We start from the raw sequence: 14,288 nt of genomic DNA on the forward strand, positions 1-14,288 counted from the left end.
TATTACTATAGGTTCAATGATCTGTGATTGCTTCAAAATTTTCTGTATATGGGTGAACTGCTCAGTTTTCCATTCAATTATTATTTATACCATTGCCTATAGTCTCTCTGAACTAGTCTTTTGCCTTTTATTGGTTAAAGTTGTTCCTTGGTGAAGCATTAAGCCATGGCTGTAATGCAATTTTTTAAAATGTAAACACCTTTGTTTTTAGTTTTTAAAATTTTTATCACTGTAAAGAAAAGAGATTTCATGCATTCCACAGGAACAGGCCCAAGAAAAAATACATTATCTCAAAAGCCACAAAAGAAAGAAATAAGGAAAAAGGAAGGAAGGAAAGGAAGAAAAAAGAAAGAGAAAAGAGGGGAAGGAAGGGAGGGAGAAGTAAAATTTCATCCTTTTATTAGATTGCGTCTATCAACTATACTGACTGTTAAAAATTAATTAAAATCTAAAAATAATAACAAAGCAAAAATTAATAAGAAAGGTGCATTGCCAGTATCTTGCTTTGGGTGATTTAATCATTTGCCAATGAAGGACCCTTATGGGGGAGAGGGACAAGAAACTAGGCCTGGGCAAATATCAGGGGCTTCTTAAGAGGTTAGATGTTCCCCAGAGTCCAGCGGGCAGGACGTTCTCTGGGAAGGAAAAGTCAATCCCCTTCGGAGAGTCTCTAGGCGCGCCCAGAGCAGAGCTGCCCCTCCCCTTCGGAGAGTCTCTAGGCGCGCCCAGAGCAGAGCTGCCCCTCCCCTTCGGAGAGTCTCTAGGCGTGCCCAGAGCAGAGCTGCCCCTCCCCTTCGGAGAGTCTCTAGGCGCACCCAGAGCAGAGCTACCCCTCCCCTTCGGAGAGTCTCTAGGCACGCACTTATGATGTCACTGCGACCGGCCAATCCTGTAACACCTCAGAACTCTCCCTCAGCATTCTCCGGTATGCTAATTGTCCCTCCGAACCAGCCAATCCCGTTCCACCTCTGCATTTTCCACCAGCACTCTCCACCAGCATTCTTTGCCAGCGTTCTCCCATATGCTGATGGTCCCTCTGAACTGACCAATCCTACGCATGCGCATTAGGAATATGCTAATTCGTTGCCTATATAACCTGTGCGAAACTGCCACTCAGGGCTCCTCACTGCATGAGGTGGGGGCCCGTTTGCGCAAACGTTCAATAAAAACCTTGTGCTTTTTGCATCAACTGGTCTGGAGTCTGGATCTTTGGGCGTCCTCCCGAGCAAGTGGGCATCTCTGCAACTGAGAGGTCCAACACCAATAAACCATGCACCAAGAAATTCTCTGTGTGCAATTGCGGTACCTCAACAATGTGATGCCATAAATTTTATTTTTTTGACAGGCAGTTAGACAGTGAGAGAGAGAGATAGAGAGAAAGGTCCTCCCTCCATTGGTTTGCCCCTGAAATGGCCACTAAGGCTGGTGTACCACACTGATCTGAAGCCATGAGCCAGGTGCTTCTCCTGGTCTCCCATGGGGTTCAGGGCCCAAGGACCCACTGCACTCCTGGGCCACAACAGAGAGCTGGACTGGAAGAGGGGCAACTGGAACAGAATCCGGCACCCCGACTGGGACTAGAACCTGGGGTGCTGGTGCCGCAGGCGGAGGATTAGCCTAGTAAGCTGTGGCTTACTACGGCCAATGCCATAAATTTTGTTAAAAACCAGCTGCTGCTGCTGCCTGTTTAATGAGTTCCTTAATGGTCTTGATTCTGAATACAGTGATCTTGTTTATCACTGTGAAGCATGATGGTTGAGTCATGGAACATGTTCCTAAGGTTTCAAGGACTGAATTCAAGCCTGATATAAGGAAAACTTGTCAGAGAGCTCACTGATAAAAAATGGCTGTGGACCTAACATTCATTGTGGTCATTTCCAAGGACTTCTCAGAAATGAACATCGAGCTACAAGTCTCCAACCAGTTTCTCAGCTCCCCGCTTTCTATGGTGAAGTCATTTGAAACTAAATTAAGAATATGAGAAGTGTAAATGGAAAAGAGTAATGGTGCGTTTCCCCATTGTATAAGTACAAAAGCTTTCCTTGACACTTAAAATGCTATTGAATGTGCAAAAGGAATTGAGGCATTCAGTGAAATGTTCAAGCATGTGAAAAGTAAATAAATAAAATTGAACATGCTTGCTTCATTCTCCCATGTGCGACCAGCTGATGTGCCTGATACCCTACCATGTCAAACCATTCAGCTGCAAAGTGATGGTGAGTGACACACTAAGTACAACAACCTCCCATTGCTTGAGTTCTATAAATATTACATAGCATTGATGAATTTCCCAAGTAGAGGAGACATGGATTGAAATTTACAACTGTTAGGGCTGGCAATTTTGGGCGCCAGATAAAGTCACCAACTGCAATGCAAGCACCCTCTATGGGCACCATACTGAGTCTCACCTGCCCCACTTTTGATCCAGTTCCTCACAAATGGCTGGAAAAAAGCAGCAGAAGGTGGTCCACGTCCTGGGATCGCTGCCTCCATGTGGGAGACCCATATCAAATTTCTGATTTTGGCTTGGCCTAGCCCCAGTTGCCATTGTCATCTGGGGAGTGAACAGTGAAGAAAATGGAACATTTTCTCTCTCTCTCCCCCTCTCTCCCTCTCCCTCCCTTTCTCTTTTTCTCTCTCATTCCTGCCTCCCACCCTCCCTCTTTCCCTCTGACTTTCAAATAAATAAATGAGTCTTTTACAAATAAAAATTAAAATATGCAATCTGTTCAGAACACCTTACCAGCACAAGTACTTTTTTTCAAAACTTACCATTATAAAGAGTTGACTGCACTGCAGATTGACAGACAAAAACTTTGAAAGGAAACTGCAAATAGCAACATCACTAATACCAGCTAATATCACATTCTTAACAAATAAGAAGCAGTTCTGTCAGCGGCCACTCGACAAACTAAGCGAAGACACAGTACTCGGTCTGTTCATCAGCGTTTAATGCCTTGAAGCCTTCAAGCCAAGGTAGGGAGCTTGGCGACAAGGGACCGGAGGCCGCCTTCTGGAGAGGCTCTTCAACCACCGGTCCTGAGCACAGCAAGAAACGAGTATATATACCCACAGCCCCACAAGCTCAAAGATGGTTACAGAGTCAGTATAGCGTAACAAACAAAAGGTCACATAAAATTCAAACAACTGATAACATCAATAACATCCTGTTATGCAGTTAGAGGTCTAGAACACCTGCATATCTCAGGCAAGTCTTGGCGTAAACAGGTCGCCTTAACCTGAGGTTAGGGCTAGGTATGGAAAATTCCATATGACAGTGCTATATGTGGGGGTAGCTCCCCACACAAAGATGCATGCAGACTGAAAGTGAAAGGTTGGAAAAATATATACCATGCCAATAGAAACCAAAAAAAGAGCTGGTGTAGCCATCTTAATATCAAGTAAAATAAACTTTAACACAAAAACTTGAGACAAAGAAGGACACTATATAATGATTAAGGGTTCAAATCAACAGGAAGATGTAACTATTATAAATGTATATGCACCTAGTTACTGGGCACCGGTTTATTTAAAAGACATGTTAAGGGGCTTAAAGGGAGACTTAGATCCCAATACAATAGTACTGGGGGATTTCAATACTCCACTCTCAGAGATAGACAGATCATCAGGACAGAAGATCAACAAGGAGACACTAGATTTAAACAACACTATAGCTCAAATGGATCTAACAGATATCTACAGATCTTTTATCCTACACAGAAAGCATTTACATTTTTCTCAGCAGTACATAGAACCTTCTCTAGGATTGACCACATACTAGATCATAAAGCAAGTCTCAAAAAATTAAAAAGATTGAGAATCACACCATGCAGCTTCTTAGGCTACAGTGGAATGAAGGTGGAAATTAGCAACTCGGGAATCCCTAGAGCACGTGCAAACACATGGAGATTGAACAACATGCTCCTGAATGAATACTGGATCATAGAAAAAATCAAAAGAGAATTCAAAAATTTTCTGGAAGTAAATGAGGACAACAGCAAAACATATCAAAACTTATGGGATACAACAAAAGCAGTGTTAAAAGGAAAGTTTATACCAATAGGTGCCTACGTCAAGAAATTGGAAAGGCACCAAATACATGAGCTTTCAATTCACCTCAAGGATCTAGATAAACTCCAGCAAACCAGACCCAAATCTAGTAGGAGAAGAGAAATATTTAAAATCAGAGAAGAAATCAACAGGATTGAATCCAAAAAAAAATTACAAAAAATCAGACAAACGAGGAGCTGGTTTTTGAAAAAATAAACAAAATTGACACCCCATTGGCACAACTAACTAAAAAAAGTAGAGAAAAGACCTAAATCAATAAAATAAGAGATGAAAAGGAAAACGTAACAACAGACACCACAGAAATAAAAAGAATCATCAGAAATTACTACAAGGACTTGTATGCCAGCAAACAGGGAAATCTATCAGAAATGGACAGATTCTTGGACACATACAACCTACCTAAATTGAGCCAGGAAGACATAGAAAACCTAAACAGACCCATAACTGAGACAGAAATTGAAACAGTAATAAAGGCCCTCCCAACAAACAAAGCCCAGGACCAGATGGATTCACTGCTGAATTCTACCAGACATTTAGAGAAGAACTAACTCCAATTCTTCTCAAACCATTCAGAGCAATCGAAAAAGAGGGAATCCTCCCAAATCTTTTCTAAGAAGCCAGCATCATCTTAATCCCTAAACCAGAGAAAGATGCAGCATTGAAAGAGAATTACAGACCAATTTCCCTGATGAGCATAGCCACAAAAATGTGTAACAAAATTTAAGCCAATTGAATCCAATACACATCAGAAAGAAACCTGGATCAAGTGCGATTTACTCTTTTATGTAGAGAGGGTTCAAAAATCAGAAAATCAGTCAGTGTTATATATTACATTCTGAAGAACAAAAACTATATGACAGAATAAAATGGGAGAGGACGATCCAACAAGGGAAGTGGGATACACAGCAGACTCATAGAACGGCAGATGTCCTAAACAGCACTCTGGCCTTAGAATCAGCCCTTAAGGATTCAGATGTGGCTCAAGAGCCCATGAGAGTATTTTTGGCATGGAAAGCCAAGACATTCTGGAAAAAATTTTTTTAAAAAATGACTTAAATTAAAGATCTCTGTAAGAGCCCAGCGGAAAGAATATGGCCATCAAAGAAGGAGGTACCTTTCTCTGAAGGGAGGACAGAACTTCCACTTTGACTATGACCCTGTCAGAATAAGATTGATGTCGGCGAACCCTAAAGGCTTCCAAAGCCTTGGCAACTCATGACTAGAACCTAGGGTGATTACTGACACATAAACAAGGGTGTCAATTTGTTAAGTCAACAACATGAGTCACTGTGCACTTACTCCTCATGTAGGATCTGTCCTTAATATGCTGTACATTGTAATTTAATGCTGTAACTAGTACTGAAACAGTATTTTATACTTTGTGTTTCTGTGTGGGTGTAAACTGTTGATAGCTTTACTTAATATATGCTAAATTGATCTTCTGTATATAAAGAGAACTGAAAATGAATCTTGATGTGAATGGAAGGGGAGAGGGAGCAGAAGATGGGAGTTTTGTGGATGGGAGGGAAGTCATGCAGGGGAAAAGCCTTTGTAATCCATAAGCTGTACTTTGTAAATTTATTTTCTCTAAATAAAAGTTATAAAAACTATATGATTATATCAATAGATGTGGAAAAAGCATTTGACAAAATACAATACTTTTCATGATAAAATTTGATCTATAACAAACATTCCTCATTACAACTAAGCCAATTTTTGAGAAACCCATGGACAGCATCATATTGAATGGGGAAAAGTTGGAGGCATTTCCACTGAGATCTGGTTCCAGACAAAGATGCCCATTCTCACCACTGCTATTCAATATAGCACTGGAAGTTTCAGTCAGAGCCATTGGCCAAGAAAAAGAAATCAAAATGATGCAAATTGGGAAGGAGGAAGTCAAACTATCTCTATTTGAAGAGGACATGATTCTATATATAGGGGATCCAAAAGACTCCACTAACAGACTATTGGAACTAAGAGTTTGGTAAAGTAGCAAAATATAACATCAATACAGAGAAACAAACAGCTTTATATATAAAGACAATGCCATGACCTAGAAAGAACTTCTAAGATGGATCTGATTCACAATAGCAACAAAAACAATCAAATACCTTGGAATAAGCTTTACCAAGGATGTCAAAGATCTCTCAACGAAAATTATAAAACATTAGAGAAAGACATAGAATATACAAAAAAGTGGATAAATCTTCCTGGTAACTTTGGGATCCGCAAGGAGGGAAAGCCTACACTTCCGGGAATGGAAAGTTCCTTCCTGTACTTCCAGGGAAGAAAAGTCCTTGTCTAGGTCCCTATGGGTGCCTAAAGGTCAACCAATGAGGATCAGACCCGCCTCAACCTTTAACCCCCATGCCCTGAATCTATAAAAGGAACTCTCCCAATCTCTGACGCACGACTTCCCTGGCGCCCGCTCTGTTGCTCTGTTGGGATGGGGGAACCTCGCCCAGGAGCAGAACTCCAATAAAAGCCTGTGAATTAATTGATTCGTCTGCCTGGAAAGATTTGTTATGTGCCAGACACCTTACACTTCCATGTTCATGGACTGGAAGAATCAGTATCATCAAAATGTCCATTTCCTGAAAGCAATTGCAGTTTTAATGTCATAACAAACAAAATACCAAAATCATTCTTCTCATATCTAGAAAAAATGATGCTGAAATTCATATGGAGGCACAGGAGACCTTGAATAGTAAAGCAATCTTATACAAGAAAAACAAATCTGGAGGCATCTTAATACCAGACATTCCAAGACATATTACCGGGCAGTTATAATCAAAACAGCCTGGTACTGGTACCAACAGCGATTGATAGACCAATGGAGCAGAATAGAAGAAACACTGGATATCAATCCAAAGGAGCTATTGACTCCTGGCTCCTGGCTTCAGATCAGCTCATTTCTGGCCATTGTGGTCATTCAGGGAGTGAACCAGTGGTTGGAAGACCCCTCTTTCTCTCTGGCTGTACCTTTCTCTGTAACTCTTTCAAATAAATAAAAATACATATTTTTAAAAGAGAAAAAGAGGTACACTGTACAATAGTTGATCCAATCAATGTGAAGATGCAAATGTAAGGAAGTATGTAAACTCAATTATAGGGTAGACAGATTTTTTAAGATTCATTTCAACAAAGGAGTAACAGACTTAACCTACAGTATGTGTCCAATGGATCTATTTGATATTAACATCACATTTCTTCCTATAGCATCTGGGTACAAATTCTCTCCAGCAATTCATGTTACAGTCTTCATAAGAGAAAACCTTCAACACCACAAAACAAGTCTCACAAATGAAATAAAAATTTTATATTGTATTGAATACAGGTTGCGACTGTATATAAGGAACTGCAGAAAATATGCAAAAATAAGGAGAGTGAGCAACATGCTTCTGAATGAACAATGTGTGCTAGGACAAATCAAAACAGAAAACAAATTCTGCTACAAAAGAATGATAATAGATACAAGCATGATAACCATAAGGGATAGGGCAATAGCAGTATTAACAGGAAAGTTTATGGGTACAGATTACTAGATAAAGAATTAAAGAGGCATCAGATAAATCATTTAGCAGTGGAAGACACCGAAGATAGAAAACAATAAATACCAACAAAATCTTAGTGTAGGAAAAACATACAATTTAGAGAAAACTAATCAAAATTGAAATTAAAAGCGTAAGGTGTCAGTGGAATGAAGCAATGGCATTTTGAAAAAAAAAAATTGATAAAAGTTGGTACAACAGTCTAAAAACACCAGGAAAATCAAAGTTAATAAATCAAAAATAAAAAATGATGTTCTAAGAGATGCTTCAAAACAAAATGAATAATAATTAGCTTTTTTTAAACTTTTATTTAGTAAATATAAATATCCAAAGTACAGTTCATGGATTACAATGGCTTCCCCCTACCCCATAAATTCCCTCCCACCCACAACCCTCCCATCTCCCATTCACTCTCCAACATGGGAAGCGGGATACACAGCAGACTCATAGAATGGCAGATGTCCTAAACAACACTCTGGCCTCAGAATCAGCCCTTAAGGCATTTGGATCTGGCTGAAGAGCCCATGAGAGTATTTCAGGCATGGAAAGCCAAGATACCATGGAAAAGAAAAAAAAGAAGAAGACCTAAATGAAAGATCTCTGTGAGTGAGATCCCAGTGGAAAGAACGGGGCCATCAAAGAAGGAGGTACCTTTCTCTGAAGGGGGGAGAGAACTTCCACTTTGACTATGACCCAGTCTAAATGAGATCAAAGTCGGCGAGCTCACGGGGCTTCCATGGCCTTGGCAACTCATTACTAGAGCCTAGGGAGATTGCTGATGCCTTAAACAAGGGTGTCAATTTGTTACATCAACAACAGGAGTCACTGTGTACTTACTCTTCATGTAGGATCTCTGTCCTTAATGTGTAGTTCAATATGAATTAATGCTATGACTAGTGTTTACACAGTATTTTTCACTTTGTGTTCTGTGTGGGTTCAAACTGATGAAATCTTTACTTAATATATACTAAATTGATCTTCTGTATGTAAAGATAATTGAAAAAGAATCTTGATGTGAATGGAATAATTAGGTATTAATACAAACAGTTACATGCTAACAAATTGAAAAATCTAGAAGATATGATAGTTTTCAGAACACACATAATTTACCAAAATTGAGGCACAATACATAAAATAGCCTAAGAACCTTGAAAGAGTTTGATTCAATAATTAAGATACCTGCAAAAAAAAAGTCATGAACACATGACTTTTTAAACAAAAATTAATGGAATTCATTATTAAACCAATCAAAATCATTGAAAAGGTGGGAATTCTCCAATTCCTTAAGTGAGTTCAGCAATGCTTTCATTGCAAAATCAGAGTTATAATAAGTAAACAGAACTATAAGTAATATCCTTGTTGACCATATAGCTGCAAGAATCTGTGCAATACAGGATGCAGTTATTATTAAATTACCATGACACTGACAAAAATAGAAATGTGGACAAAAGAAATAGATTAGAATCCCCACAAATTGATCCACACATCTTCATTCCATTCATCATTGACAAATGATGTAAAAATCTATTAATGGGCTGGTGCCGTGGCTCAATAGGCTAATCCTCCGCCTTGCAGTGCCGGCATACCAGGTTCTAGTCCTGGTTAGGGTGCTGGATTCTGTCCCAGTTGCCCCTCTTCCAGGCCAGCTCTCTGCTATGGCCCAGGAAGGCAGTGGAGGATGGCCCAAGTGCTTGGGCCCTGCACCCCATGGGAGACCAGAAGCACCTGGCTCCTGCCTTCAGATCAGCATGGTGTGCTGGCCGTGGCAGCCATTGGAGGGTGAATGAATGGCAAAGGAAGACTTTTTTGTCTGTCTCTCTCTCTCACTATCCACTCTGCCTGTGAAGAAATAAAAAAAACATTTTTTAAAAAATCTATTAATGGGCCGGCGCCATGGCTTAACAGGCTAATCCTCCGCCTTGCAGCGCCGGCACACTGGGTTCTAGTCCCGGTCAGGGTGCCAGATTCTATCCCGGTTGCCCCTCTTCCAGGCCAGCTCTCTGCTCTGGCCCGGGAGTGCAGTGGAGGATGGTCCAAGTCCTTGGGCCCTGCACCTGCATGGGAGACCAGAAGAAACATCTGGCTCCTGCCTTCGGATCAGCACAATGCGCTGGCCACAGCAGCCATTGGAGGGTGAACCAACGGCAAAAAGGAAGACCTTTCTCTCTGTCTCTCTCTCTCTCACTATCCACTCTGCCTGTCAATATATATACATATAATATATATATGTATATATATATTAAATCTATTAATGGACAAAGGATTGTCTCCACAAAATCTAGTGCAGATGGCTCCCACAATTCACAGGTTCAGGAGATTCTTCCCCATTCAGATCCTGCACTGTCCTTGAAAGAGGCACTTCAGCCATATCTTTCTGTGATTGCTCCACTTTGTCATTTTGAAGACACACGTAATGATTTGCTGGAGTGGGAAATGAGAGCACCTCACAGTCCTAAGATTTGCCCAGCTCATTTGTCAACCCTAAAAGCCATTTCGAAAATCAGTGGGGAATACAGACTACATCTCAGAAAATCACTTCAATGAACACTTGTCACAGAGCTGCCATTGTTTCTATTGGTGTTAAAAATGGTCTTTTCTTCCTGCCAGTTGCCCTTGTAGGGGGATGAAGTGATGGAATTCTTTTCTTCATGGAGTTCAGCACATAAGCTGTCCCACACTGGGGCTGCAAACCTACAAAGAAATTGTGGTCCACAAAGCTCCACCACTGGCAATATCATCAATTTCATGGGCTGCTGCAGTATGTTCACACCATGCTCTCAGAACCTGGAGTTTCCTGCAGTCCCACACAAGGGAATCATGCTGAATGTATGCACTGTCCATGCTTCTTCTCTATGGCAATTTTGCTTTTCTACTGTAAATTTTCCTTCAACTCTACCCTGGGAATGCAGTTCTGTTTTCTTCTATGAACTCCCACTGTCAAAATGAGCACATCTTCCCTATTATAGTCATCATATTTACAGTTCAGGATCCATGAATGAAGCAGAAGAAAAAAAAATGTGTAGTTCTCAAATCCTAATCTAGGGTTTTGATGCTGAAGCTCTTACTAGTTGTTGATCTCCCTGGAATGAGGACTAAGATATGGTCTGTTTCTGTCCTCTCTGCTGTTTCCAAGAAGTACCAGTGGAAGACACATTCATACACTTCCACTGCAACAATTTTATTATGTTATTAGCAGTATTTTTCTTTTAACAGTATCAGCAACTTAGCAAAATGACAGAACTTTCATTACACTAATTTAGAAACATGGAATACAGAAGAAAAATAATGGATGTCACAAATTAGGCCTTAGATGTATAGACTGACATTTGGTTTACTAAAAAATTGTGACAGAAATTTTTTTTTGACAGGCAGAGTGGATAATGAGAGAGAGAGAGAGAAAGGTCTTCCTTTGCCATTGGTTCACCCTCCAATGGCCGCTGTGGCCGGCACATCGCGCTGATCCGAAGCCAGGAGCCAGGTGCTTCAGGATCCTGGTCTCCCATGGGGTGCAGGGCCCAAGCACTTGGGCCATCCTCCACTGCACTCCCGGGCCACAGCAGAGAGCTGGCCTGGAAGAGGGGCGACCGGGACAGAATCCAGTGCCCCAACCAGGACTAGAACCCGGGGTGCCGGCGCTGCAGGTAGAGGATTAGCCTATTGAGCCACAGCACCAGCCTTACCCAATTCTGAACTGGAGGAGTTGTTTTGTGGTTTGGAATTCATCATCACTAGACTCTGAAATGTTTAATAGGAGTGCTATATTAGGAACAGAAAAGTGATAATTACCATCACGAAGATGCAAAAGTATAAACCCCAATTGCAAAGCAATACAAAGAAGAGAAACTAAATCTGATTCATCTTGTTTTCCTGCATTAAATTGCACCCTAAACTTCTTTATTAGGACAACAGCTTAACATTTTTTCCCTTATACTCATTAGCGTTCTGGGTTTTAAGATTTATGTTGGCATCTTAAAATGTTAGAAATGGCCTCATATTTTTTCTGAAAGAGTTTGCTATGCTATTTCATTTTCATTTTAATTACAGTACTGCAATAATTTGTAACTTTTGTTATCTCTTTGGAAATATTTTTAAAAAATAAGTATAATTTCCTAAATTCACATGAGATTACTAACATTTTTTCTATGTCCCTTTTATAAATTTATTTTTGAAGAAATACATGCATTTCATATAAATGACAAAATTACTGGCATAACATTCTTTAGTACTTGGGAGAAAAAAAACACCTAAAACCATCTTATGCTCCAGTACACCACTAAAAAGTATGTGGAAAATGAAATAGGTCAGACACTTGTGTTCTCATTCACAACAGTCAAGACCTACAATCAAGCTAACTGGCCACTCTCATAGAAAATGTTGCTCAAACACATAATTGAAAGTGTTTACCCATAAGCATCCTGTTAGTTGTGTGAATATGGATGAATCTAAAGTCCTCCCTAGTTACAGAAACTGAGTTACAGAAATTCAGAAGGATCTCCCACATACTCCTCTTGCCCAAAATTGAAGCAAGACACACAGAAAACAAAATGACAATAAGTCCTTATCCACTATTGGCAACAACGTTAAATGAAAATGGATTGAACTCTCAGCAAAAGACACAGACTGGCTGAATGGCAAAAACAAGATCTGAATATACGCTGTCTGAAAGGGATTAAATTTAAGATATAAAGACATATACATAATGAAAATGGATGGGTGAACAGACAACATGAAAATGGCAACCAAAGAACAGGGATGGCAATAAAAATCAGACAATATAAACTTCATAAAAAAGTTACAAGGGACAAAGTAAAGTATGTAATACAAAGATCTCTAATAAGCAAGATGTAATATTTATACATATTCCTAAACCAAGCACTAGAATATTTAAGTATACAAAACAGTAATATTTGATGTAATTAAAGGGAGAATAACTGAAGACTCTTCTATGTCACTTCGGCAGTGGACAGAAACACTAGATGGAAGATCAATAAGGAAACAGTTGTTTAAAAATAAAAACAAAATAACACATATAAATAACACAAAATAGTCCACAGAATGTATACAACTCTACTTGGAACACTTTCTTTATTTTTTTTTTTTTTTTGCTGGAGACAAATATCTTTATTAAAGATACTACCAAAAATTTGGCAAACATTTCAAAACAGATTTGTAAACATAATGCTTCCCTTTTCAACTGGCAGCACTTTGAAAAGACAATACAACAAGACAAAACAAGTTGAATCAACATTAGTTCAAAATCCTTATATTTTTGACCACATAACTTATGTTCCCACATGATAAAACAAGTGATAGTTTAAATCAACGTCAACAGATAAACTCCATGAAATGAAAGTTTGTGCTGTTTGATGAATCACAGTATGTTATGGTTAAATATATCTGCTCTTTTTTTTATATTCCCGGAACCCAGGATGAAAAAAAAAATCTTTAAATATACATCACATGTAGGTAATAGCTTCTTTGCATATCTCTCTTCAAAAAATACTTTATAGCAGTATATAAATAGGTTACCTACACATTTAATTTTATAATTTTGCCCCAAAACTATAGATGTTTCATTTTTATAATGTATCAATTTTTGACCAACATTAATAAAGCTGACAAACTGTTGAAATGGAAATGCTTTTGTCTTCCACTATAGAAGTAGCAATTGGACAGGAGAAAAAAAACACAACAACCCTACAGTAACACTCGTCAGTTGTTTCACCTGAGCGTTTGGCCTCCAGAGAGTAGCAGCTTTCTTCCTTCACGCACACGCACACCCACACCACCTCTGCACACAAGACAGGTCGAGCATACGCTTTCACACGCCGGTAGGCCACAGTGGGCTTCCCATTGCTGGAATCAAGTGGGAAGCAGTGTAGCTAATGATTAACCACACTATGTACACAACTAGCAAACACCTTAGATTTTTTAGATCTCGGGGATTCAGTGCCCACACTTCAAAGTTGTGTGTATTTAACAACAACAGTAATGTGCAAGGTGAAATGCTTTTGGATAAACATAAGCCTATCTATTTTCTGACCTTTCTTAATGCAAACTCTTTGCCTTAAATGGTAGAATATATAGAAATTTGCACAAAACACAAAAAAAATTTAAAACATTGTTTTGGAGGGTTAAACAACAGAAAGGTGTTTGAGTGTGTGTATAGATTTTTCCATACACACATCTCTACAGGCTGACTTGATCTGGAATATTCAATCTACCCTGCAAGTTAACCCCCCATTGCAATGGTTGCCTTAAGGTGTTTGCTAGTTGGAACACTTTCTTTATTAAGTCATGTTTTCCCACAAAATAAGTCTCAACAAAATTTTACTAAAATTGTATAAAATAGGCCTCAACAAAACTTTATGAAAACAGTATATACTAACTCTTACACTGCCGCAAACCAACCACACCACATATCAGATAGGGCTCAGGATGTGATCTGACTGTGCTTCTGTTATAGCCACCAGCAGGAAGGTTTGAGCAGTGACTGTTTTCAATGGGAAGATTTTGAGGCTGCACTATCTCTCAGGGGAACATCTATCTTTTCCATTTCTACACCTCAGGCTTCAGGAGCACTACCTTGCTATACTGTACTTGGTCCCTTCTCTGAAGTGTTGATATTTACTGAAGTATTCTTCAAGAGAAGCACAAAACTGA

This window comes from Lepus europaeus, chromosome Y (genome assembly GCF_033115175.1).
Source record: "Lepus europaeus isolate LE1 chromosome Y, mLepTim1.pri, whole genome shotgun sequence".
NCBI classification, from domain to species: Eukaryota; Metazoa; Chordata; class Mammalia; order Lagomorpha; family Leporidae; genus Lepus; species Lepus europaeus.